General features: G+C 38.1%; 1 long non-coding RNA gene across 1 annotated transcript in view; it reads right to left on the minus strand.

Moving 5' to 3' along the window:
• Positions 1 to 3894: 3894 nt before the first annotated feature.
• Positions 3895 to 26652, minus strand: part of Gm31431 — a 54221-nt gene continuing 31463 nt past the window's right edge. Inside the window, exon 3 of the long non-coding RNA XR_384987.2 lies at positions 3895 to 4010. This is a non-coding gene — a long non-coding RNA (predicted gene, 31431). The remainder of the gene's footprint in view (positions 4011 to 26652) is intronic.

Genomic DNA, 26652 nt, shown 5'->3' on the forward strand with positions numbered 1-26652 from the left:
CAAATCCCTCCCAGGGGAAAATGACAAATTTCAAGTATCAGTAAATGTTATTTCAAAGTGCACTTTTAAGCATCACACATATCTGCCCAAGAAGTACAGTATTTTTAACTTCCTCTGTGATTTTCTGCCCATGTAATGTTGACTGCTTTTGTAATACGTAGGGTGCATTTCAGAACTTAGTCATTAAAGCAAGGTTTCCTCATTAGTTCTTTATTGTGGGGAAGCAGTGCCAATAAATTGCACTTTTTGAAGCTAAAGAAGTCATTTTCTCATGAAAATTGCAGAGATCTCAGTCAAATTTTTGGCCTTAAATCTTCCATATGTTTATTTTTCCTGTTTCATCAAAAACCCATTCCTGAAGATTATTAAGATTATATCAAAGCCAGTTTTCCATTTCAGAGTTAGCTTTTAATTTAACCTTGATGAGACCTATTGTCTTAGATTGTGTGGCCTATGAGCAGCAGAAATGCATTTGTTAATTTTAGGATTGGAGGTTAAGAATATTATCAATATGTCTGGGTTCCGGGGAGGTCCTAGAATGTATGCTCAAACCTTGTGTGACTTTTAAATAAAAAACACTAGAAAGTTCTCTAGGACTCTTCTATAAAGATATCTATTTCATTCATGAATAGTCTGCTTTCATGACCTTATTTCATTCCAGAGGCCCTACTTTTTCCTAACTTCATCTTGAAAGTGAGAGTATCCAGAAGCTAATCTGGGAAATCACAAACATTTAATCCATTGAACACAAACTGCAGTTAAACTATCTTTTTTTTTTCTCTACAAGAATGTCCTAATAAATTTCTCATACAAAACTATTTAATGTTATTATGTTTTCTCTTTATCTTCCAGCATCCTATAGCATTGCCTTTCCAGCAGTTAATTGGTGGCATATGTGTCTAGCTGCATTGTATAGGTAAAGTCTGAGGATAGTACTTCATCAGTATGGAGGGCACACTGAAGAGTTTGAGTCACCAAGGGACCCTTGTGCTTGGTTTTATTTAAGTTAGTTACAAAATTCACCATGCCTATTAATTTTATGTGTTCCTGCTGACAAATTAGACTTAGATCTTTTAACTCATTCCCAGAAGATATAAACCAATTTTATTGGACTACCCTACAGAAGGGACAGGAGTGACATGTGTTGCCAAGGACAAGTTTGAACTTAGGGAGGAATTCCTGAGAGAAAGGGTGTTTGAGAGTGGCAAGAAACAAACGACTGAACATCCATCATGGGTTACAAGCTGATGGTCTGGGTTCTGCTTTCTCTGGAGATCTCCAGACAGTTCATCCAGGTAGCTCACTTCTTGTAGACCAACACCCAGTCTTTTATTTATATATCAATTGAGTCATTTACTCCAGGTATCCTTTTGATTATCCCAGGAATTAGCATTCTATGACACCCCCACACACACACACACACCTTGATCTTAGAAAAAGACAGCAAGCACATTTTTTTAAACATTGCAGATGAATATAGAGAGCTGCCTGACTTTGTAAGCACAGACAATAAGATTAGCTGGGTGGAGTCCTCTCCTGAAATTGCCATTCCCACCACACCTGGGCTCAGACCAGCTCTGCTCCAAGTTCACCTTGAACTCAGGGATCTGCCACCTCTGTAGCTTCCTGCCTTTGTATATTTTTGACAAGCTGGCTCATAGTGCAGCTGCCTCTATGCTTTTAGGTCTGTGAAGCCCTTCGTATAATTCATATTGCATCCTTATATTTTGCATAGTTCAGAAATGATATTTTTTTAAACTCATGTTTTCAGAGTTCTTTTCTACAGCCTTAAGGGCTGTCCTGAAGGTCACAGCATTTACTATTTTGGTAAGGGCATTAGACACAACCTCACATCCCAGAGTCATGCTGTCTCTGATTACAGTGGAGATATTTACCTTGGCAGAGAGGACATTCCCTTATGCCTAGCAATTGTCAAAATTTGTGGATGCCCATGCCCTGCTGGCTCTGTTCCAGGGGGTGGGAAGTCATGTCACACCATCCCTTCCACATGGCCATGCAGGACTCAGTGGCAATGTGTCAAAAACAATATGCAACTGAAACAACTTATAAATTAGTGGGCACTGTTACAGTTCAGGAGTCTGGCTCAAGGAACCTGCAGTCTTGTGACTTTCACACACATTAAAATCCAATTATCTGTGAGTCTCATTTATTACCAGAAACTCCCCTGGTTCTTTCACGAAAGCTCTAACTAGTTGGCAAAGTTAATTTTCCCCTAGTTCTATTACCCTAACTCTTGAGGCTGGTCATCAGCATCTCCTGACTTCAGGCTGAAGAAAATGAGGATCATTTTGTGTGTCTATAAAGAGCCCTTTAGAATTCACAGCTCTTTATTGACAGTTCATCTCTTTCAATCTTCCATTTACTCTTCTCAGAGCACCAATTGCCCCTAGCAAGAACTATCCACAACCATTGCATTTATAATGAGTTTCTCTTGTTTATCTGAAATGTTTACTAGAGCAAAAACTTGCTATTGCATTTCATTTTACCAACATAATATCACAGAATCAAACACCTGTGGTGAAAGCTTTATAATTTCCTCCTTCAGCCAGATGATTCCTGTACTCTGCTTGTTTGACCTTGACCACTAGTAAGTGAATGCCTCTGCTCCAAAATATCATGCTACTATATGCTTTCTCAGAACAACTGTTAAACATGCTTCTGTCTCAGAGGCAGAACCTATTGACTGAGAATTTATTTAGGCCAAGGGGTTTAATATAGCAACATACAGAATAACCATAAAGGTAGGATATAACTTTAACATTTTGGTCCTTTTTGCAATTGTTATCTTAATCATGAAGTCAAACTTGTATCACCAGCAAATAACAAAAGAAAAAACCTGATGCTGCTGATCCAATACAAGGGGAAATACAGGATAACACCAATGCCTTGCTCTTGACCAAATAATAAGAATTCATAAGAATCAACTGGACTAATAAAATTGTGTGTTAGTTTTAAAGACCACTAGCTTACATACTTAAAAATACCATAGTCAAGAAGATGAAAAAATATATAAGGAACTACCTTAACTTCAAGAAGTTTAGAGAAATGAGATGAACAATTTTACTATAAGTTCACAAATCAGATGCAAAACTTAAGATTAAAAACAGCTAAAGAGAGTACATGGGCTCAGTTGGATGATCCAGAATATGGACTGCATATTAGAGATGGTTACAATATCAATAATCTATTTCTTGAGTTTCTTAATGCCACTGTAACTGTATCAGAGTTATCTTGGGTACAGAAGGATCAGATGTCTCAGTAGCAACAATGTAACTGCAAAAGGTTATTTTTAAGGACATGAGAAGAAAGTCATATCAGAAGCTCACAATGGGAGGACCCAGCAAAGTTTATATGGGTAGTAGTATCATTCTCTCAAATTTTTATCAGATCCTTTTTTTTCAAAACATAAAAGGGCAGCAGTCTAAAAATCTAACAGCAACCCAAGTCCTGATCCAGCTTCAACCCTTTTCCTTGTCATAAAATCTGTGCCCAAAATCCAACACATATTCTGACTAGAGCTTGCCACACCGATACTTTTCTTATCGATCTAAGGCTAAGTAGGTCAAGTTAAATTGGATACAATACTAAAAGAATAAATAATATTTAAAACAGAAAACAAAAATGTCTCCATGTTACTTGTATTGGAAAAGTCCCCACGTGACTTTCATTCAGCTTCTTTGCTTGTTAGTTTTTATTCACAAAGTAAAGGGCTCTGTAATGACATTTTCACTGGTAATGCTATCTCTTACCGCTTGTATTCACAAAGCCACATAGACCATCAACACTGAATCTCAACTTTCCCCAAAATGCCTGCTCTGGACCGAGTTTTGAGAGTCTCCTTCTATCTTCTGAGGTAGCAAAAGACTGCAAACTACCTTTAATAAAATATTTTATGTTTAAGAGAAAAATTACTAGTTTTTAAACTTCCCTTTCAATGCAATGCTTTCACTTGTCTTGTCTCTTCTTTCTGCCAGGATCACATATGCAACCTATTTTCAAAGAGAACAGAAAGTAAAATTTAAATTCTATAATGACCATCATCAGGAGGATTAGAGAAAAATAGATGTTAGAAACACAGGCATGTCTTAAAGTATATAGAATAAAGCTTTGGGGGAAAAAAACCCTTTTTAACCCCTGGTTTACAATGAAGTGGTAGCCCTCTATCATATTTTAAAAAGACAGTTTTAAGCACGATTTTTCTCGTTTAATGAATGACTCAAATTGAAGAAATGTATCTTCTTTCTAAATTTAAAGACTTCGCTGTACTTCTTACAGACAAGATATATCAAAGGAAAAAAACCCTCATATTTACAAGATTACGGCTCTGGATACTTATGCAACACCTGAAACATCTCTGAGTTTTGGGTTTCAGTTATTTCTTATGAAGACTTCTTCCCTTTCCTAATATATTTCTTGAACCAAAAAAAAAAAAAAAAAAAACAACACTTTGATGGAGCCCAAGTCGATTTTAAGAAGTCTATATTTCTCCGACATTTTTCTCCCTTTTCTATTTTAAGGGTCTCTCTAGCCTCAACAATGGCCTAGCAAGTTCAGACTCTTTTTTTTTTCTTTTTTTTTTTTTTGGTTTTTTGAGACAGGGTTTCTCTGTGTAGCCCTGGCTGTCCTGGAACTCACTTTGTAGACCAGGCTGGCCTTGAACTCAGAAATCTGCCTGCCTCTGCCTCCTGAGTGCTGGGTTTAAAGGCATACACCACCAAGTCCAGCTCAGGCTCATCTTTTTAAAATAAACACATATATGCATCACTGAACCTTTGTAATCCGGTTATGGAAAGGCGCCCCTCACTCTGCGCATAATGCAGGTGAACTACTTTTAATTTCACCATGGGAAATATATGAAGCTAATGTGGAAGTAGATAAAACAGAATCTCAGCCTAGGATTTTATTGGCAAAACAATCGAGTTGGTTTCCTGAGCAAAGAAGGAAGAAAACTCCACAGGGTTGAATTGCCACAGAACTGTTATGTAAAGCAGTTTTATTAGAAATATATTGTCCCAGACAGCAGCAAAGAGAACAGTTTTAATCCAAAATGCTTCCAGGCTCAGTCCCTTCTGGCCAATTAATTTGATTCCAGTAATGCTTTGGTTGCCTCGGCCTAGCAATAGCTATTAAATACAGTGTTGTGCCTTTTGAGAGACTTTTACTTTCTATGAGAGACAAAAGGTAAATCTGTACAAAATTGGATAAGGAGTTGAAATATGATTTTTGAAATAGAAAAACATGTTAGCTCAAACAATGATAAATGAGAATCTTCTTGGGGTTAAAATGTGTGACAAGTGCTAGTCGGCATACAGTAAGCTTCGGTGTCGTTTAGACAAAGTCTGGGCTAGATTCAGCTATCTACCTACCCAGAAGTTAGCAAATGTTTCTCTTTTATTTATTTCAAGCCTTGGCAGAAATGCCAATATTTTCTAACATGAGGATTAAACTCGACAAATATCTATTAGGAAGCACTGAATAGTCACTTTTACAAACACATCTGAAATAGATAATCTCTGACATTGGGGCAATCTAATGTGTAATATTCGGCTGGCTTTCCTTCCACAAAAAAAAAAGATAGGATTAGTCTACTAGCAATACAGCCTAGAACTCACTAGTTTTAACAGCAATCAGTTATTCAGCCCACAATTCTGGTGACTGTTGCTGCTTTTGACCATTGGCAATCTGGCCTAGGATTTTTTTTTTACTTGTCTGCTGCGTTTACAAGGGCAGATCTGGGATATATGAATCCTAAAGGATTTAATCACATGTCTTTCATTTGGCAACTAGCAATTCCTCCTATGGTGTTTGGGATGGACATGACATATTTAAGAAGTTAGAAGAGTTCTTATTTTGAATTTTAAGCATACATTATCGAAGGCTGTTATTAATTTGTTTTAAATGAACTACTTCTACACTACATCATATTATTGCATTCCAGTCATCTCTCCTTTCCCCCCACAGATATGCTATGTTTTACAATCCGATGAAGGCAGTCCTTTATCCCCTGTCTCATAACTTCTTTCAAACTCTGCAATAGCAGGTTTGAAGTCTACAGATATGAGTTAATTATTTATTTCTTTCACAGTTCACTTTCTGTAGTGATGACGAGTTGTCAATGTCCTCTAAATATTAGATCCAGTATGTGTCCTTCTTCTACTCCTACCGCCTTCACCGTATCTCAAGTCCCACTTTCTTCTTGTCTGGGCTGCTGTAGAATGGCCCTCAGTCTTCTCAGATATGCCCTTCAGGCCTCTGATATATTCCCTATGTGTCCACACTGGTCTTTCTCCCTCTGTCAGTCTTCACAGCCCCAGAAGAATCTCAATCACATCTACTACTTCCAGGATACACACCCTTCCGCTCCATAAAATAACTACTCCAAAAATACGTATTCTCATTTCCAGAACTTTATTTTGAAATACCAACCAGTGATTTTCAATCTCCATCCATGCAAATCCCTAGGCTCCCACCATTTTCTGTTTGTCATAAAAATCTTTTTTTTAAGCATGTGTCCTTCTACTGTAGACTTCCTCTCTACCTCAACAGTCTACATACTTGTCTCTGAGGAGGATGCTTCTTTAAAGTGTAGCAGTAGGATATAAGTGTTTTAATGACGTAGAATGACTCTCAAACATTATGAACGAATGGCATGAGAAGATTTGGACATGTTGACATTTCATTCGATAACCTAAATCTAGGACCATCTTCCACCAAGACATAAGATCAGAATGTACTTTAGCACCTTAATAAGTAAAGAAGCTATTCATGATTGAATAATGATTAATTGAATATTGAATAATGAAGAAGCTATTATTGTTAACGGTTTTGGTGTCCTTACTTGCCAAAGGAAAAGGCAATTTCAATTGAATAAATAGTTTGTTGGATCATGAAATTCAATTTAAAAACAAACCAAAAAAAAAAAAAAAAACAAACAAAAACAAAAACAAAAAACTTTTTTATCCCTCTACTTAGAGGATAATAGTCTCATCATAAAGACCCCAGCCTCATCATCTCACTTAACCCAGCCGCAACCCAAAGACCCTGCCTTCAAATACAATCTCGTTTTAAATGAGAGCTCCCTATGAATGTGGAGCAGATGAGCACTCAGACCATGCTATGCTTAGGGTTTGATTGTGAAATAAAGACCAGAAATAACAAGGTCCACATGCTGGTTCCTCTGCTGCTTCTCCTCCTTGCAACTACACTTTCTGTTAAAAGGAGGCAGATCGAGAGTCTTCTGCACATCTGACTCTAAGTACAGAATCCGGAGCATAACCATATAACGTGAAAACCAAATGAGATTAAAGCCAAAAACTTAAAACAGATAATAATTCGCATCAGGTCAGGTTTCACATATGTGGTTTTTCCCCCCGTTTTTTTCCTGTTGATCTCACATTCTGTATGAGGTAACGTCCTATGGGTAACAGGAATGCCATGGCTTTCTAAACCATATCTATATTAGGATGCTGGTTATAATATGCCCTATCCCTGAGACTGTGGCAAGCGTGCACATCATCAACATGGGCTTCCTTACTTTTGGTAGCATTGGGCCATGTAGTCAGATACCTTTTAAAATGAAATGAAAATCACAAAAACAGAAAACTCTGGAAACCTAAGAACTGAGCAAGAGTTGACTAAGCATTCACAAAATAACAAGAGAAATGGGGGCTCAGGCTAAGTATAGCATGAACTATCATTCCGTATCAGTCAGTAGAGGGTTTGGTCCCACTCACTTATGCCATACCACGCTCAGGGCACTGCTGTGCTTCACTGAAATGCCTTTCTCTCTCCCAGGTGATGCTCAACACAACCTCATTAAGATCCCCACCCAGGGGTCCATCCCATAATCAGCCACCAAACGCAGACACTATTGCATATGTCAGCAAGATTTTGCTGAAAGGACCCTGATATAACTGTCTCTTGTGAGGCTATGCCAGTACATGGCAAATACAGAAGTGGATGCTCACAGTCATCTATAGGATGGAACACAGGGCTCCCAAAGGAGGAGCTAGAGAAAGTACCCAAGGAGCTGAAGGAGTCTACAACCCTATAGGTGGAACAACAATATGAACTAATCAGTACCCCCAAGAGCTCGTGCCTCTAGCTACATATGTAGCAGAAGATGGCCTAGTCGGCCATCATTGGAAAGAGAGGCCCCCTGGTTTTGTAAACTTTATATGTCTCAGTACAGGGGAACGCCAGGGCCAAGAAGTGAGAGTGAGTGGGTAGGGGAGCAGTGCGGGGGTGAAGGGGGAGGGTATAGGGAACTTTTGGGATAGCATTTGAAATATAAATGAAGAAACTATCTAGTAAAAAAATTTAAAAAAAAAATCTTAGCAAAGGACAAAGCATGCCTGAAGCTGTATTGACTGAGATCCATGGAACAGAATTTTTAATGAGCTGAAAGGCTCCAAGATCATCAACACCAAACCTTACACAGTTGTAAGTATCTTTCTTAGTTAGGTCAACCTCAACTCCTATATTTATTGTAAGCAAAATGCAGTGTTGAACGTGGACGTCTGATACAATTTTTTTTTGCTGATAGGCAAGTACCTTCCATGTGGTATAGACTTGGGCTGCTTCTCTGGCTTGCATTTCCTACAGCCCCACATCCTCTTGGCGAATCCTAGCTGCTCGGCTGTATGAGACAGGAAGTGGGTAAAGGGTAATGTAAATCTCAGTCAGCTGCTTTGCATCAATAATTCAGACCCAAATTACATGTTAAAAATTAGCAGCTCTGGTTTTTCAAAAACCTTGTCATAAGAGTAGGAAACTACAGTGAGGCTGGCCCAAGTGGGCTGTAATTCATCCCCCGCACTCTTGATGCTCTGGCCAGCCGGAATGCCATTAACTTGCACCCACACACAGGCACTGTCTCTGTAATTCTACACTAGACTCTTGCCTGTATTTAATTATTCTCCTCTTCATGACCCCCAAATCCTTTCCATTCATCAAACATTCCTATAAGCCATAAACTTCTCATGTTATAAATGTCATGATAGTTATAAATATTTTTCTATTGAACTAATTTTGGATCTGTATAACAGTTGCAAATATTGGTTACAGATATTTCATACATTTCTCCATCAGGTCCCTCAATGTAAATATTTTGAAACAGTGTACAATGTCCCCAGGAAGGCCATATCAGGAGGTCAGAACTAATTCTGCCTTACTAATGTCTATTTTCTATGTATGGTGTGGAATTTGTTTGTATGATGGTGGTGGTGTGGTATGGTGTGTGTGTGTGTGTGTGTGTGTGTGTGTGTGTGTGTGTGTGTGTGTGTGTGTGTGTGAGTGTGTGTGTGTGTGTGTGTGTGTGCATGTTGGACACAAATATATATAAAACTAATCCACAGGGTCTGTTTTTCTTGTGTATATCTGATTTCAAGGCTGACTATGCTACATTGGACAACCAAAAAGGAAGCTTACTCTTAGGAGAGGCTAATTCATACCCTCCCAACAGTCATTAGTTGCCTGTAGTTCCTTTTCTAGGATTGAGGCACCACGCAATTTTCTCCCTTCCATGCTAACACCCATTGCAATTGCCTTTGTCACAGACTTGTTTTATGCAGCCATTTCTAGGAGACAACGTTTCCCAACTAACTTCCTGCTGTTCTGGTCTCTTAAAATCATTCAAGCCTCTAGGAACCACATTATTTTGACCTCATCTACAATAATATACAATATGTATAAGTGTATGTGTATGTATAAACATACACACAGAGAGGGACAAGGAGAGAGAGAGAGAGAGAGAGAGAGAGAGAGAGAGAGAGAGAGAGAGAGAGAGAGAGATCTTAAAAGAAATTAAGCTACTCGGGTTAAGAAGGCTCGAAATATCATGCATGGCAAACCTCCTTTCAAATGGTTGGTCAGGGTAGCCCAAGTGATTCCCAGAACAATATAGGTTATAGATGTAGCCCTTGGCTCCCTGGCATGGACCTCTATTGCCGAAGACACTGCACACTTAGGACCAAGGCTCATAGGACTTGAGTTAGATATCTGAATGCCTCTCTTCTTTGATCTACCATCCACGGTTTCAGAACAGACTGAGCACAGAGGGTTCTTAAGTTCTCTATTCATTCAACTCTGTTCACCTTTCTCTCTTGGGATCCTTTCCTGATTGCCACAGCAATCTAGAATATTATGTGTAATTTTTATCGCACATGGAAGAAAATGTGAAGCATGGCATATTTTGTAAAACTGTGTCCAATGACATGTCTTGAAAGAATTTTAGGACTGCTATATGGAAAAAAAGAGGGAATATTATGCAAAGGGAGGGCACGGTAGTCACCAGGTAATATAAATAGAGTGTCTAGAGCCACAAGTTTTCAAGAGTCTGTTCATAAGAAAAATAGCATTAGTTTAAAAACATGAAAAGAAAAATTTTAAATCCATAACTAATGAGCATCAATTAAATTATTTATTAGTGCTAAATTAAAGTAATTTGTGAATGTCTTAGATTGAAAAAACTAGGAATAATAATTAAAGTTACATCTATGAAGTATATAGTTTATCTCCAGACATTTTTAAATTTATTTCATGCATAAAATATCAGGTCTTTGTATACTTGTGGCTTCAAACAACACCAGATAGTTTATGCTAACTCTGATTTATGCCTCATACTCTAGGATAGGAGGTATCAGACTTCCTTCTGTAAGGGCAGAGAATAAGCAACGGTCAGGCACGTCATCAGCCACCGCTTCTGAGTCTTTCTTCAGCAACGACCACTAATGGAAAACATGAGTGATTTTTCTACAAGTTGAGGCAATAATTACATGAAATTTGTAGACCATTATGATGATAGAATGAAATAATATGTTTTACATACTTAGATCAGGTATTGACACAATATAAACAATAAAGACTAAACAACTGCCGGGCATAGTGACGCACACCTTTAATCCCAGCACTTGGGAGGCAGAGGCAGGCGGATTTCTGAGTTCGAGGTCAGCCTGGTCTACAAAGTGAGTTCCAGGACAGCCAGGGCTATACAGAGAAACCCTGTCTCAAAAAACCTAAAAAAAAAAAAAAGAAAAAAAAAAGACTAAACAAACTAAACAAATAAAACTCCAGGAAATCCATAACCTGGAATATATATGTATGTTATATACATATATAGTTTCATATCTGGGGTGAGGTCAAAAAGGAGGAGAGAAAAGAGTAAAAGAAAAGGTGGAGACAAGAGGCAAGGCGAGGCAAGGCAAACATAAATATGAAGTACTTTGAGAGAAACTGGATCAGGACATAGACCACAATGTAAACAATCCTACCCCATTTTTTTCTGGTCTGGTCTGTGTATCATATCTTAAATGACAAAGCCTAAACAAATATATCCCATCTGCATTTTTCTTACATATCACACCAAATACATTTTTTGATGCTGTAGCAGCAGCAATAGTAGTTTTTGAAAAAAAAAACAATTAAGTATTTAATTGTGCAGATTATCATTAAAAATTAACAATGATAAAGCTGGAACGATCTCAGAACCTAGTGACAGCATGGTTTCCTTTGTAGAATGTGTCCTTCTCCTGAAAGCCATACAAAACACACAATCTACATAAAAATGGTGATCCATTTATACACTGGCAGTTTCAGAAGACACCATGATTTTTCTATCCTCCAGTCATTATTCTTCTTCCACTTAAACTAGTCCTCAGCTTTGTAGCATTAGGAAGGCAGGATGAAAGATGATGGTCCCTTATTTGTGTTGTTTATCATCAAGCATTAATAATGATGATCTTGGAACAGTCTCAGATCCTAATGAAGGCATGCTTTCTTTTGTAGAACAATTTATACTGTAGCTCTACAAGTTTAAAAGCCACTCCAGATGTTTATAAAGCTGCTAAACACTAGAGTTTTATTCTTATCCATAGACAACATCACTTTGTTGGGAGGAAGGTGAGACCATTTGTAGATATAGTCACGCAGTTACATGGTCATTGTCTCCTTTCCTCTCTTATCAGATGAAGGTAACTAGTGCATCCCTTTTTTATGATGAATATATATTGTCTTACATGTGTTTAAAATCTTTGTTGCATCTTAGTTAACTTTAGTTAATCTTAGTTAATTTTCTGTTGTAATAATAAAATACCATGACCAAAAAAGTTAAAAAGAAAGCACTTAATTTGGGGTTTACAGTTTCAGAGTATTAGAGTCCATGATGATGAAGAAAAGGCATAGCATTAGAAACAGCTGAGAGCTTACATCTTTATTTGCATCTTGAAGAGAGGAAGAAAGAGAGAAAGAAGAACAGAGGGAAGGGAGGGGAGATAGAAAGAGACAGAGAGATAGATAGAGCCAGAGAGAAATTAAATTTATTTTCAAAGAACATCTCTCTCTCTCTCTCTCTCTCTCTCTCTCTCTCTCTTTCTCTCTCTCTCTCTCTCTCTCTCTCTCTCTCTCTCTCTCTCTCTCTCCCTGTGTGTGTGTTTGTGTGTCTTTCATTCTCTCTCTTTCTCTCTGGCTCTATCTATCTCTCTGTCTCTTTCTATCTCCCCTTCCTTCCCTCTGTTCTTCTTTCTCTCTTTCTTCCTCCCTTCAAGCTGCAAATAAAGAGTTGGATTTTTTCAGCCAAACATGGAGGCACATACTTAATCCCAACTCTTGGCAGGTTGATGCAAGTATAACTCTGAGTTAAAGTGTAAGTATTAAAAAGAAACAAATAAAATATTGTATATGCACATGGTATATTTTGCACAGACAACCAGAAGCCTGAAGGATTAGGTGTTCCTATTATTAAGATGAAATACTATGACAAGAGCAAAAACAACCCAAGAGAGCAAGAATTCCTGGGTACAGCCCATCATCGCAGAGAAGCCATAGTGGCAGGAGTTTGAGGAAGCTGGACATCTTGCATCCACAATCAACAAAGAATAATGAATCCATGCTCAACTTGATCTCTCCATTTTATACAGTCCAGGTTCCTCTGCCCAAGGCATGGTTCCACGTACCATTAAGATGGGACTTCCTATATCAATTAACATAATGAAAATAAGCTCTCTATGGGGTTCACTCAGTCTCCTATAAGATTTTGGATTCTGTCAATGAAGCAGTTATCACTGACCACCACATTAGTCAAAAACAATGTTATCATGGGAAATAAATGAATAGCGCTTATCAAACAGAAACATATCCATAGCAGCAGAGATTTGACAAAATATAGACATATTTTCATTACTTAATTAAGGAATATTAAAGGAAGTTGCTTTGGTACCCAAGTAAAGAGCATGGAAGCTGTCAGAATCATAGAATGCACAGGGTAACCTTCTACAAGAAGGAGTTGATAAACCCACAGTGTTAACTGTAAGTTATTGAGAAACCTTATTTTTCACCAGTAGAGTAACCAGAGAGAAAATATTTGAAAGATCAGATAATAATCTCAACAGCTATACCACCTGCCACATATCTAAGGATTAACATAAAAAGACATTCAAGAAACAGGGGCCACATTAGGTTTTCGTAGATGGCCCAAATGGAAAGCTAACTGAATGTTTTCTATTCAAGACTCTATTAGTAGCATTGTACAATTATTGATCCTATCCTAAAATCACCATTAAATTTTACATGGTACATTTTTTTAGATCATTAGAATTTGTAAACTTGATGCTAACATTTCTACTATTTTTTTTTGCCATTGTTTTATGTGTGAGATATGTGGTTAGGGTACCTGCATACAATGGCACAGACATAAAGGTCCAAGGACCTTTCCAAGATTTGATACTATTTTTCCCACTGTGGGTTTGAGAATCAAACTCAAGTTGTCAGACTTGGTTAGCAAGCTCTGTTAGCCACTGTGTCATTTTACCAGCCTGATGTTGACAATTTTGCTGGAGTGTTATCTGAGAAATCCTACTCTCAATTTTGTTTAATGGTGAGTAACTTCTCCAAAGGTTACGATATAGGATAGAGTAATAACTTGGTGGTAGAGCACTTGCTTAGTCTCCAAGAGTCTCTGATTCAGGCCTCAGCTCTGAAACAGTAGATGTGGCAAAGGGTAGGTGTCAACACACCTTATAATATCTAGGGGCACTCATTTGTTAGCTCAGAGCCAACTGTCATGATCTTTGATATGCACAGTTTAGCCTACTTGAAGATAATGAAGGCTTTTCATCTCGAAGGATTAAAACCACATGCCATGCTCACCAGGAAACAGCTTTCAAAACAACATTACTGCTATCCAAGAAAAAAAAAGGCATTGTTTAAAGAACACACACATATAGCCACACATGAAATAAGGACTATAAGATCAAATATAAAGTCTCAAATGTCATTTTTCTTTTGTTCTGCCCTGACAAGATATTCTGCTAATTTTGCTACATGCTTTATATCAAAACTCACTAATTCTAATCTCCCAGAAGCTTATTAATCTGCATTAATAGCCTTTCTGGGAAGCTGTAAGTTTAATCAATTCTTATTTGATAAGGGTCTCTAGTGCTTTCAATGATGGCAGGCCCTCTGAGCCGAATACTCTTTCAAAGCCATCAGTGATTTCTGAGTCATGCCAGATGTTGATAATGCAAAACTCCTGCTACAGCAATGCCATTCTCAATTCTTTATCCACAGAAAAGGTTAATAAAACAGGAAGCCATCAGAATGTTATCAAGCTTCTAAAAAGAGATAACATTAAAACCAGGTCTTTGTAGAATGTGTATACTTTTGTATTCAGATAGTGCCAGCTATTCCGCAGTCATCTCAAGGAGCTGTAGAAGTTGCCATTTGCTCAGTGTTTAATTGACTACTTGACAGAATGAAGGTGATAATTGTGGTTAACAGTGACACTGCGGTAAAAGCATTCCATAGGCTACATTCCTATTCCCTTCATCTATACATTTTCTTGCTTTTTGCATAACTGTTTATATCATTTTATTTCATCTTCAAAACAATGCTGTAAAACAGCAGACACAATGGTTCCACCAATGTGGAAATGACCTTAAGCAACAGAATCAATAACCAGTACTTTGTTCTCCTAACATACTCTCTTGTGTACAGAAAACAATCATTTGGAAAGAAGATAGACAAGGAATTGAAAAAGAAAGTTAAACATATGGACAAGAGGTCTTAAAATTTTTCCTTAAAGGAATTCATCATGGTTATTAATAAAACAGCTAGTGTTAATTGATCATTGTTTATATTAAACATGGATGCTACAGGACAGCTATCAAAATAATATGTTTGCTATTTTCTTTCAACTAAGTTTAATGATTTTTTCCAGTTGTTATTCCATTTGTAATGTGTGTGTTCCTTTCCAGTGCTAAAGGGATTGATGCAATCAAGGTACTTTTATAGTTACTGCATTATGAGCAGCTTGAAGATAAAGCTTACCTGTGTCTCTTTCCCCAGTGCTTTGTCCATTGTATATATAGAAAAAAAAAAAAGAAATCTCTATCTTCTTCTATCACCAAATTACTAATTGAGAATTCTACAATATAAAACAAGTTAACCATAATAAAGCAATACAAGTACATGACTGGATTCTTACATGACAAAGGAATAAAGACCTATAGAAATAGACCATACTATTTTTTTTTACCAAGTCTGTGATGCAGAAATGGACTCAGAGAAATTTGACTGAATGCAATGCTCTGATCCTATCACTGTAAGCTGATGGGATCTAGGTAGGCCATTGTATTGACTTCCTACTGCATGTCCTTGTATCATCAGAGCTTACATTATGGAAGAGGCACTTATTACACAAGGGTCTTATAAACTGGGAGGTGGGGGGGGGTGTTACACAGTGACCTTTCTAATTCTCAAATCTATACAAATTTAAATATTTAATTTGATGATCCCTGAATCCTATCACATAAATAATTTTCATATTTCAATGTGCTGGCCTTTAGTTGCGAGGCAATAACTCAGCAGACCTCCATTCCTCTATCCATAGCATGTATTCCCTGTCCACTTGTGCTTGGAGGTCCTGGGGTTACTTATTTAGCAATCTTAGCATTCTGCTCCTCCAACAGCCACATGTATTTAGCTTTACACCTATGTCTCCTTTCCACATTTGTCCTCCTGCAGATTAAGTCCCCTTCAAGCCACCGACCAAATGCCACTTTCCTAGGAAGGTATTGTGTGGCATCAACCTCAGGTCTGATCACGGGAGTAAATGGATCCTGTGACATGAACATGTTTCAACGCCTCAGTGGCTGCAGAGTATAAAACTCTGTGCTACACACAGCTACTCTTAGGAGGGATTATAACCCTGAAGTGTTTGAGAAACAAGAAGAGAAATGTCCTGGTTTGATATTGTTTATGTAAGTGATTGCAGAGGTGCTTCCCTCTCCTGTGCTCAACTGGAAATTTTAATCCCCAAGGGTTCCCTTCTTTAAGACATAAATTAGGAAATTCGTTCCAGAATGTTATACATGAGGGTTCCAATGTTGGATGGAACCATTCTTCAGTATCATGTAGCTTCCAGGTTTCCAAGAAGTCTTCATCTCTTGCATTACACAAGTTCCACATAAAGTTGGACAGGGTAAGACAGGACAGAAGGGGAAACTAGATCAGGATCCCAGAGAGATGAGATGCTCAACACTACTCAGGAACTAGGATTAACAATCTGGCTTTCTAGACTTACTCTAGTATAGTCTAGATTTTTAAAAATAGATTCTTATTATCATCTCTTACTGTAATATTTAAGCATTTCTATCTATGGACTGAAGGTCTGAGTTCCAAAAGCATAAACAATGTCAAACTCTGAACCTCTTATTGACAAACACGTTTGTTGCTGACATAAAAGTAAAGATAATGGGATTTTGATATGTGATATTGAGTGCTAACTGTCTAATGACATTTTAGTGTAGTGAGTCCTGGGTTAAAATACTTTTACAACAAGACCTCTGTCACTCTGCTGGCAATCTCTCACAGTTACCTCATTCTTCTTACTTAGAAGTATCTGTTTGTTGTATTCCTAGTGCTTAACTAGATTTTTTTTTCCTCTAGAGATTTTGTTCTATTTGTGTCTTATTTTCTGGCACCATCTTAAATAGTTCTGCATAATATCTGAATTTTCCAAAGGTGGGTGGGTAGGCATTTGTGGCTTCTTTGTCCTCTTACCAAACCATGTGTGTTTGCTGCCCTTTTATTTCTTCTCCTCACAAGATTGTTTCTGGTTTTTCAACCATTTCTGTGGCTCATTTCTAAGCCCCTTTTCCCCAAGGATTATTTTGAAATTTGCAGTAATGAGAAATTCCCAAATTAACCCAAATTAACCAATCCTGCTCCACAGGTCTCAGAGTCCTTTCAGAACTATTAAAATATCTAATCCACACAATGGCTCCAAGAGGTTCAGTCTAGTATTTCAACAATTTTACTGATGAGAAAATTGGAAAGTGGAAAGATTAAGTAATTTTCCTAAATGTGTTCTTGTAAATGGAGGCATGAGGATTAGAAGGTAAGTGCTCCAGCTGCTAAGCTTATCACTCAACCTCCACACTACATCACAGTGATAAATGACCACATGGATAAATTAGAAACTGTCATTTCCACTTTCCATGATATTAGTGTCTCTATGGAAAAGCACAGGGCCCCCAGTGGAGGAGCTAGAGAAAGTACCCAAGGAGTTGAAGAGGTCTGCAACCCTATAGGTGGAACAACAATATGAAATAACCAGTACCCCCAGAGCTCGTGTCTCTAGCTGCATATGTAGCAGAAGATGATCTAGTTGGCCATCATTGGGAAGAGAGGCCCCTTGGTCTTGCAAACTCTATATGCCCCAGTACAGGGGAATGCCAGGGCCAAGAAGTGGGAGTGGGTGGGTAGGGGAGCAGGGCAGGGGGGGAGGGTATAGGGAACTTTCAGGATAGCATTTGAAATGTAAATAAAGAAAATATCTAATAAAAAAAGAAAAGAAAAATTTAAAGCAGAGTCTAGAGTGAATATATGCTTTCTTGTGCTCTGACAACACAACCCATATATATTCTGTATTTTACTATTCAAACCCAAACCCAAATATTAATCCATTAGTCTCTTATTCTCTTATTGTTATTTCAAATTCTTGGAAATACTTTTGACCCCAGAATCTATTTCTTTATAATACAAGTATTCCCAAGGATAGTTATGAATTATGCCTTACCATTCATCCATCACCTGCTGTCACCAAAACATAAAAGTTAGGTGACAGCACAAATTGGATATTGATGTATGACATGCTTAGATTTTTCTTTATTTTTCCACACTCATCATTGATGAGTCTACACCAAACATCTTCTTTATTTCTTAAACTATATTACTCTGAATAATGACGCATCACAATGGATGCCTAAACATGACCTGAACAAAGAAGAGCCCAGTAGACAGGTCCTGAGACCTCGACCATAGATAAAAACCATAGTAAACAAAGGAATGTTGAGAGTAGAGGACGGGGAATAGTCTTCCCCAGGAGAAGCAACACAAATGGAGAGCCCTGAGAACATATACTTACAAATTGACTTAGCCATATATAATTGTATATTAAAGGGTATATATATATATATCATACATTTAGGAATATATATCCCTTTTATAAATATGTACTCCTTCTTTGATATATATATATATATATGTATATATAATATATATAAAATAGAAATATGTATTACTTTCTGTACAATCCTGGTGACCTTGATATCATCACTGGAATGCACATAAAGATTGTAGGAGAGAACTAACTCCACAGAGTTGTCCCTTGGCCTCTACATGCATACCATGGAACATATACACATACATATACACATCATGCAGAAAAATAGTCTCAATTAGCTGTTTGTTCATTCATTTATATACAAGCTTTTTACCATATCTATATTAGTGTGAGCATTAATACAAGTGTGGTAAATTTAAGGGTGATGGGAAATAAAAGTCAAAAATAAATCCAATAACTTTTTACCCAGGAGTGAAGTATGCAAACTGAAAGGAGACAAAAAATACATAATTTTGATAGAATCCCTATAGATGGGGCATACTGCCATGTAAATGGCACATAAAAAGATATTATTTTTATATTAAACAAAATCTCAGCAAACATACATATGGCTAACAATTAGAGCAATATAAAGTACAAATAGTACTTAATCATGTGCTGCAAAGTTAACAATAAAAAATTTCCATGAACAAAATGACCCAAAGTACTTTTAAAAATTATATATATATGTGTGTGTGTGTGTGTGTGTGTGTGTGTGTGTGTGTATACATACATACATACATACATACATACATATATACATATATACACACACACACATACTGTAGAGGGGCAAGGAACATTGTTAAATTTTAAATTCTGTTGGGTACAGTTTTGTTGCTATTTTGGCTTCCATAATAAATTTGACCCTGTCCTTGATAAGCCTACCTTCCACTAGGTATCAAGTAAAAATTGAATCATCATCATCATTATCATCAGTAGTAGCAGCAGCAAGAACATAGAAAGAATTATCCTACTCAGTCCACAGTGAAATATCCTCTTTCAGGTAAACTCATTCTCTAAGTTCCAATCTTTCCATAATTTCTCCAGCCACAATCCACAACCATTACACAAAACAAAAACAGTTTGCCTATTAAGATATGCAAAAGGCCCTGTCACCCTTGTTCCTAGCCTTCCCTGAGCATGGTGTTGTAAGTTGTCCTGGTCAGAACTGTGGTCAGCTGGCTACCATTTCATCTGAGGTCTTAGCTGTCTGAACCCTTTTTACTCTTGAACCATTTCTCTCTTGCCATGGCAAAATATCATGACAAAGGCAACTTATGAAAGATTTTATTTGGGCTTATGGTTTTAGAAGGATGAGTGTCTGTCGTGACAGGGAAGCATGGTAGCAAGACGCAGGCATGGCAGTGAAAACTAGATGCAGACAGTTGACACCCTTTACTGAAAGCATGAAGCGAAGTCAACGATCTGAAGTTGGTGAGACATTTTACTCTCGAAGCGCACTGCCCCAGTGGTGGACTTTGCCCAGCAAGGCTGTCTCACCTAAACTTGCCCCAAACACACCACCAACCAGAGAACAAATATCTGAGAGTATGGGGGACGTTTCTGATGAAGCCACTACTCCTCTATCCTCAATCTCCTTGCAGGTGTCTTTCCACAAGATTTCTATTGTTTGTCCACTTCCGGCTTTAACCAATGACTGCCTCCGAGTAGCACGTTGGGTGGTACCATCCCGGTGCCCTTCAGGACTGCCCCCAGGAAATTCCTGCTATCTTGCTCAGCGCTTTTGCACTTGTCAGCAGGGTTGAATTTCAAGATCTACCAGAATGAAAACTACAAAGCAGAATGAAGTCTTCTTAAAGTGACCAAAATCACGTCACTTCCTTCCCTGCACCCGCAACACACAGCCTTGTTCCACTTTGCTTCTAAAACGTTGTCTTCTAAAACACTTGATGGGCGAGAATTCATTTAATTTTCAATTCTTGTTGCACTGCTTAACGCCTATTGTCTTTGTGTAAGACGCCCTCCATTCCTACACAAAGTTTTGTATTTAATATAGAAAGGAACTTTTTAATCTTTTCTCTGCGAAAGACAAGAGTGTGCAGCTGCACATAAATGCTAGCTTCATTTTCTCCCTCGTTGTATCTATGCTGTGGCACGAAACTTTAAAAGGAAGAGAACTAAGAGAAACACACGGAGACAGCACTATCTTTATAACCTCACTGGGCTGGCCCTTTCCCTCATCCTCGGTTTCAAAAGGAGACAACATAAAGCCGCATGCTGGCAAGTTGATCACAGTCAGGGAGGGAATGAGCTCAGCTGTGTATAGAGAAACTCGGTTGTTTTTCTTTGATTCATCCCGATAGCATCACACTGGGTCAGTGTCTTGTTTATGCTGTCTTTATTGTTTCTGGTCTTAGAACAATAAACATCCCTAAGTGGTTTCAATTACTGCAGCAAAACTGTGCAAATGAACTTTGGCTTTGTTTCATATTGAATAGAGGGGCTTTATGATTTTATAAACGGAGATGATGTTTAGGACTCTTGCCAAACCTGTCCTATAAACAATGAAGAGTCACATTTACCAGCTTTAGGCCTTTAATCACCCAACTATACTTCCCTTGATATGGCTAAAATATTTTTAACCTTGTCTCATAGAGATGAATGAGAATGATCAAATTATCTGTGGATTCAGCAATAATTTGGATAAAGAACAGGACATTTCGGCTGCTCCTGTATCCCTGCGCTGAGGCCTTAATTTCCCCTTGTATATTTTCTTTAGTTACAAGAAAACATTGCTTGGTTGTCATGTAATTTTAATAAGTTCAGCCCACAATCCTATCAGAGAGGATAAATTATAGTATGCTATGGTAATAGACACCCTTACTCCCGATCTTGCAGCTTTCTCAGAATAAACATCTGTATTTGAAAGTACATAATCAGGATAAACATGTGGGCAGAGGGATCAGTTCTAGAGACTAACAGCAGTGGAGCCCTCCAGAACTAAAATCCAAGGCGTTGGTCCAGGAGAGATTTGAAATATTTCACCTTCCATTTGGCATAAGAGACTGCCTTAGTAAAGCACTTATTCATAAAACTTAAAGACCTGATGATATAGAATCTATGATATAGAATCTATGCATACAGAAGCCTCAGTCATTAGGAGAGTTGTGTTGCTGATATAACAAAGTATGTAGGTAAATTAAACAGCATGTTTATTTCCTATAGTCTTAGAGGCTATAAGCATGACTGTAGTGTTAGCAGTTTTGGTTTCTTCTGAGGCTTCTGGTCTTTGCTGAGAAAGGAACATATTTTTTTTTATGGCTTTACTGTGTCTCCTCTCTGTGCACACGAGTACCCAGCATCTCTTCCTCTTAAAGGGTGTCAGCCAGATTGGACTAGGGTTATCATTATGACCTTGTACAATCTTAATTATCTCTTTGCCGGCAATACTACAAAATTCGGCTATACTCCAAAGCTCTGTAAGTTGGACCTCAAATTGTAAATTGTGTGAGGAGCACCATTCATCTTATAGCAGTGAATAACCATCACACCCCTGTCAGGGTGTTTAGGCAGCTCCGATTTACAAGCTGAAGTACTTTGTAAGCAAAAGTTAAGTGGACCGATATTGAGCTACTTCCCCGAGGATTTAAAATGTCTTGCGCATGAGAAAAATCTCTTAACCACATTTAATTGAAAACACTGAATGGTATGTTTAGAACAATGCCTGTATTGTTTGAACCAGCTGCCTTAAGTTTTTACAGAGTATACTATCTCAGTTATCATTAACTATTTTCAAACCAGAAAACCCCAATTAAAAGATACCTAGGAACTTATATCAATATTTTTTGGCTTTTAGAGAAGCATCACTTATTCATTTGACTTGTTGTTTAGCATCCTGATTCAACAGAGTTAGGAAAATCTGTAATTATGTGTGTATATGGGCTAAATATTCTCAAAATGTGTTTCTGTGGGATGAAGCTATGTTGCATTTATTTATCATCTTTCAGCTAACCTTGCCAACCTTCAGTTTTTTTTATGTTCACAAAAAGGATTCCTAGGCAAATGGATGGACCTGGAGGGCATCATCCTGAGTGAGGTAACCCAAACACAAAGGAACTCGCACAATATATACTCACTGATAAGTGGATATTAGCCCAGAAACTTAGGATACCCAAGATATAAGATACAATTTGCTAAACGCATGAAATTCAAGAAGAACGAAGACCAAAGTGTGGACACTTTGCCCCTTCTTAGAATTGGGAACAAAACACCCATTGAAGGAGTTACAGAGACAAAATTTGGAGCTGTGACGAAAGGATGGACCATCTAGTGATTGCCATATGCAGGGATCCATCCCATAATCAGCTTCCAAACGCTGACACCATTGCATACACTAGCAAGATTTTGCTGAAAGGACCCAGATATAGCTGTCTCTTTTGAGACTATGCCGGGGCCTAGCAAACACAGAAGTGGATGATCACAGTCAGCTATTGGATGGGTCACACGGCCCCCAATGGAGGAGCTAGAGAAATTACCCAAGGAGCTAAAGGGAACTGCAACCCTATAGGTGGAACAACATTATGAACAAACCAATACCCCGGAGCTCTTGACTCTAGCTGCATATGTATCAAAAGATGGCCTAGTCGGCCATCACTGCAAAGAGAGGACCATTGGACACGCAAACTGTATATGCCCCAGTACAGGGGAACCCCAGCGCCAAAAAGGGGGAGTGGGTGGGTAGGGGATTGGGGGGGTGGGTATGGCGGACTTTTGGGATAGCATTGAAAATGTAAAAGAGGAAAATACCTAATTAAAAATTAAATAAATAAATAAATAAATAAATAAGAACGGCCTTCCACCTCTAACAAAGTATAATATTTGAAAATGCATTGGAAATAAACAACCATGCAGAATACAATGAACGTCAGCTTCAGAAGATGAAGGTTCCTAAGACACAAACGCATTGTGTCTCATGATGGATTAGCAAGATGGCTCGCCATCAACAGAGAACGGTTGATATTTTTATAAGATTTGCTTGCTCTCTGCCACAGATGTATTAACAAATTCAATAACTCAATTCAGATTTCTTCCCTTGGATCCTTTATTAAATCACAGACCTTTACTTCAAATGAGAGAACTTTAGTAGCCTCAGACAGAGGTTAATGCTGATCACGTTAGCACTAATCAATTCAAAACACATTGCAGATGTTCCAGGACTCTGCTCCTTCAAAGAAAATGTTCTTGAGTGTGCAAATATTTCCACTGACCAAACAATGCCATTGGGAAGGGCATTAAGTGCTATTTATGAGAAAACAAATGAGGCAAAACTCATCTAGTAGAATTCAGGATTGTAAAACCTTTTAGTGTTTTAAATTGAGATTGTACAAGGATATACCTATGAGGTTTGGGCACCCAGTGGTGATTCTGGGATAAGAACAGGCAGGTAGGCATAAAAGAATACCACGAGAACCCAGGTCTATCTATGGGGACGATCCATTATCAAAATGATACTTTTATTTCCATCACGATTAATTTTGTGAGTATTTAATAATATCTGTTTAGTCAGTTATCCAGAGAAGTGGAATCAGTAGGACGTGCTCATAGACACGTTTCATCAGAACTTACCTCTGCAGTTAGAGGCTTAGGGTCCCACTATCTGCCATCTACAAGCTGGAAAGACAAGTGAAACCGTGAATTCAAATTGCAGTAAAAGAGAAGCACCATGGCTCATCTTGAAAACGCTCCCATGCAGTGTCTGTCCTGTGTAACCAGGAAAGAATGCACTAGATTGATTTTATGAGGTTAGCAGCTATTATAAAACTTCAGCAACTTCACGAGGTTGATACAGAATTACAGGGCAAAACCTTTTTTTTTTCTTTTCTTTTCTTTTCCTCCTGCTGATCTTTAATCTTCCCCTCATCCTTGGTAATGTTTTCTACGTACTCAGACTTACTTCTAATATACATTTCATCTCTTTAACACTCAATTGGATCACAACACAAATTGATCCTTTAATAACTGTTAACTAAATTGTTGTGTTTTAATATTTAATTAGGCTCATGCTCCCAAGTAATTCTTTGCAAACTAATTTTTTTTCATTCCAGGCAAGCTCCTTTGAGCTCGTCAGCTGAGGCAGTAAACGGTGAGAACCAGACCTGCTTTGCCTCAGATTCCAAGAATTACTAAATAAACCATCCTTCAGTCTACCACAGCAAGTCAACTGAAAACAAGAAAAGAAAAGAAAAAAAAAAAACCTTGGTGGCTGGCAATGTAGATCAATGTTGAGAATTGGCCTAATGTGCATGATGTCCTTGGTTCAATCTTTGGCATGGGAAAAATTAAAATCTTAAAATAATGAAAATATTGAGAAAATGAAGCTTTACCCTAACCTATGTAGCCTCATTGCTAAAGTGTCCCCCACACTCTAGGGTGTGCCAGTATCCTTAAATTAGGTTGGAAAATCCTAAGTACAGCTAAGGAGAAAGATGCTCAGACAAAAGAGGAGAAACAAGAAGGTTGGGGTATGGGGGGGGGGCGGCAGAAAGTGTCACGTGTTTGCAAGCTGCCCCCCCCCAGTATTGTCTGCTCTCATTGGATAGGCTTTTTTTTTTTGACCAATAGTGAGCCAGAATGAGAATCAGCAGCATTCTAAACCAGACACGTAGTGCTAAACGGAGGAAAAACGGATGGTGTGAACAAGTTCTCGATGAGAAGTATCAGCTGACATAGTCAGTCAAGGTGAATGAAGTCTATGAACAAACACAGTAATAAAAGTCATTGCTTAGCTAAGCACGGTTTAGATTGTGTTTCTTTCTACAAGATGGCGTATTGGTGTTACAACTAAGAGGGAAAGCTCAGGGCTGAGGGCCCCTCAGTCTCCATTTGAATCAGAACTTGTCTCCCAAACAGAAAGGAGTCGATGGTGTTCTCAGGATCAGAAATGGGGCGACAAGCCTGTGACCACTCCTCAGTCACATAAGTCACTTTTCCATGTTAGCCACCGTGGTTAGGAAGCATGGAAGGAAAGAAAAAACAAAGAAACTGCAAAGTATTTCTCCTTCCAGGGGCACCTGACTAACCAGTCAGCTGGAAACAGCACATCACAATTTTAAAAGGGTTATGTCGTTTGGAGGAAGGCTCCCCTTCATTGCTCTGAACAAGACACATAAGCATGTATGAGCTTCAACGCACAAACTCTCGAAATTTAGTGATCTTACATAAGGATTAAGTTATAATGAGTTTGGAATAATAGGGTCATAGTGTGAAATAAAAATGACTTCTAAAATTCATACTAATGTTTTAAAACTTTACTATTTCTATGTAAGATTATAATAAATAGATAGACTATGATAAGTTAATGGAAAACAGAAAAGCATTGGGTTTCTTTTCTATGTTAGCACTGTTCACAGAATATTCCTCCTGGTTTTGGAACAAGGGGGCCTCATGGTTTCATTTTGGACCAGGCTTTACAAATTCCATCAAGGCCCTGCACACCTACCAGCTGATTGGTTTGAACAAGAGATAATTGGTTTGGAATTTGGTTGCATTAAAATCCAAACCGTAGAGGAATTCAATTGCATTCTTCCTGTCTTTTCTCGAAGACATCATAGTTCTAAATGTCTGCCTTGACTCACGAGTCTCAAAGCTTGCTTTGTTCTGCTTGGACTGAAAACTCTAGATTGTTTACCCTTTCTCTACATATGAACTTAGGGCTCTACCCCTCCTGGTAACTGGATGCTATAACCTTCAGTCCCAGGTTTCCAAGCTATAAATTACCCTTTCTTGTGTTAAAAAGAGAAGCAGGTATGTGCAGCATACTGAACCCTCTATAAAAGACCTTGAATAAATCTTTTGTGTCCTTAATTATAGATAATGTGTTAAAACTGGCTCCAACAGATGTTCCCCCCCCCATGAAAATATGATAGCACAACCATTTTGCAGGGAGTGTTAAAATGAACATTGTTTTGATAGAAATTGTAAACTCCCAAAAGCTGAGACCAGGTCACCGTGGTCTCAGTGTGGCTGTTTCTAAATGCTGGCAGTCAAGAAGATGTATGGATTTACTTCTCAGAGGGAAGCTTGCTGCTTTATATTTCCAACCAGACGAGGTTCTTCTAGACCCCAGTAAATACTCAAAGGTGCCCCAAAGGCCAACAGGGACAGCTGTCTCAGGGATACCAGCACCTTTAACTTCTCTCCTGCATCTCTACTCCAGCTTTACCAACCCT

This window comes from Mus musculus, chromosome 16, assembly GCF_000001635.26.
Source record: "Mus musculus strain C57BL/6J chromosome 16, GRCm38.p6 C57BL/6J".
NCBI lineage: Eukaryota > Metazoa > Chordata > Mammalia > Rodentia > Muridae > Mus > Mus musculus.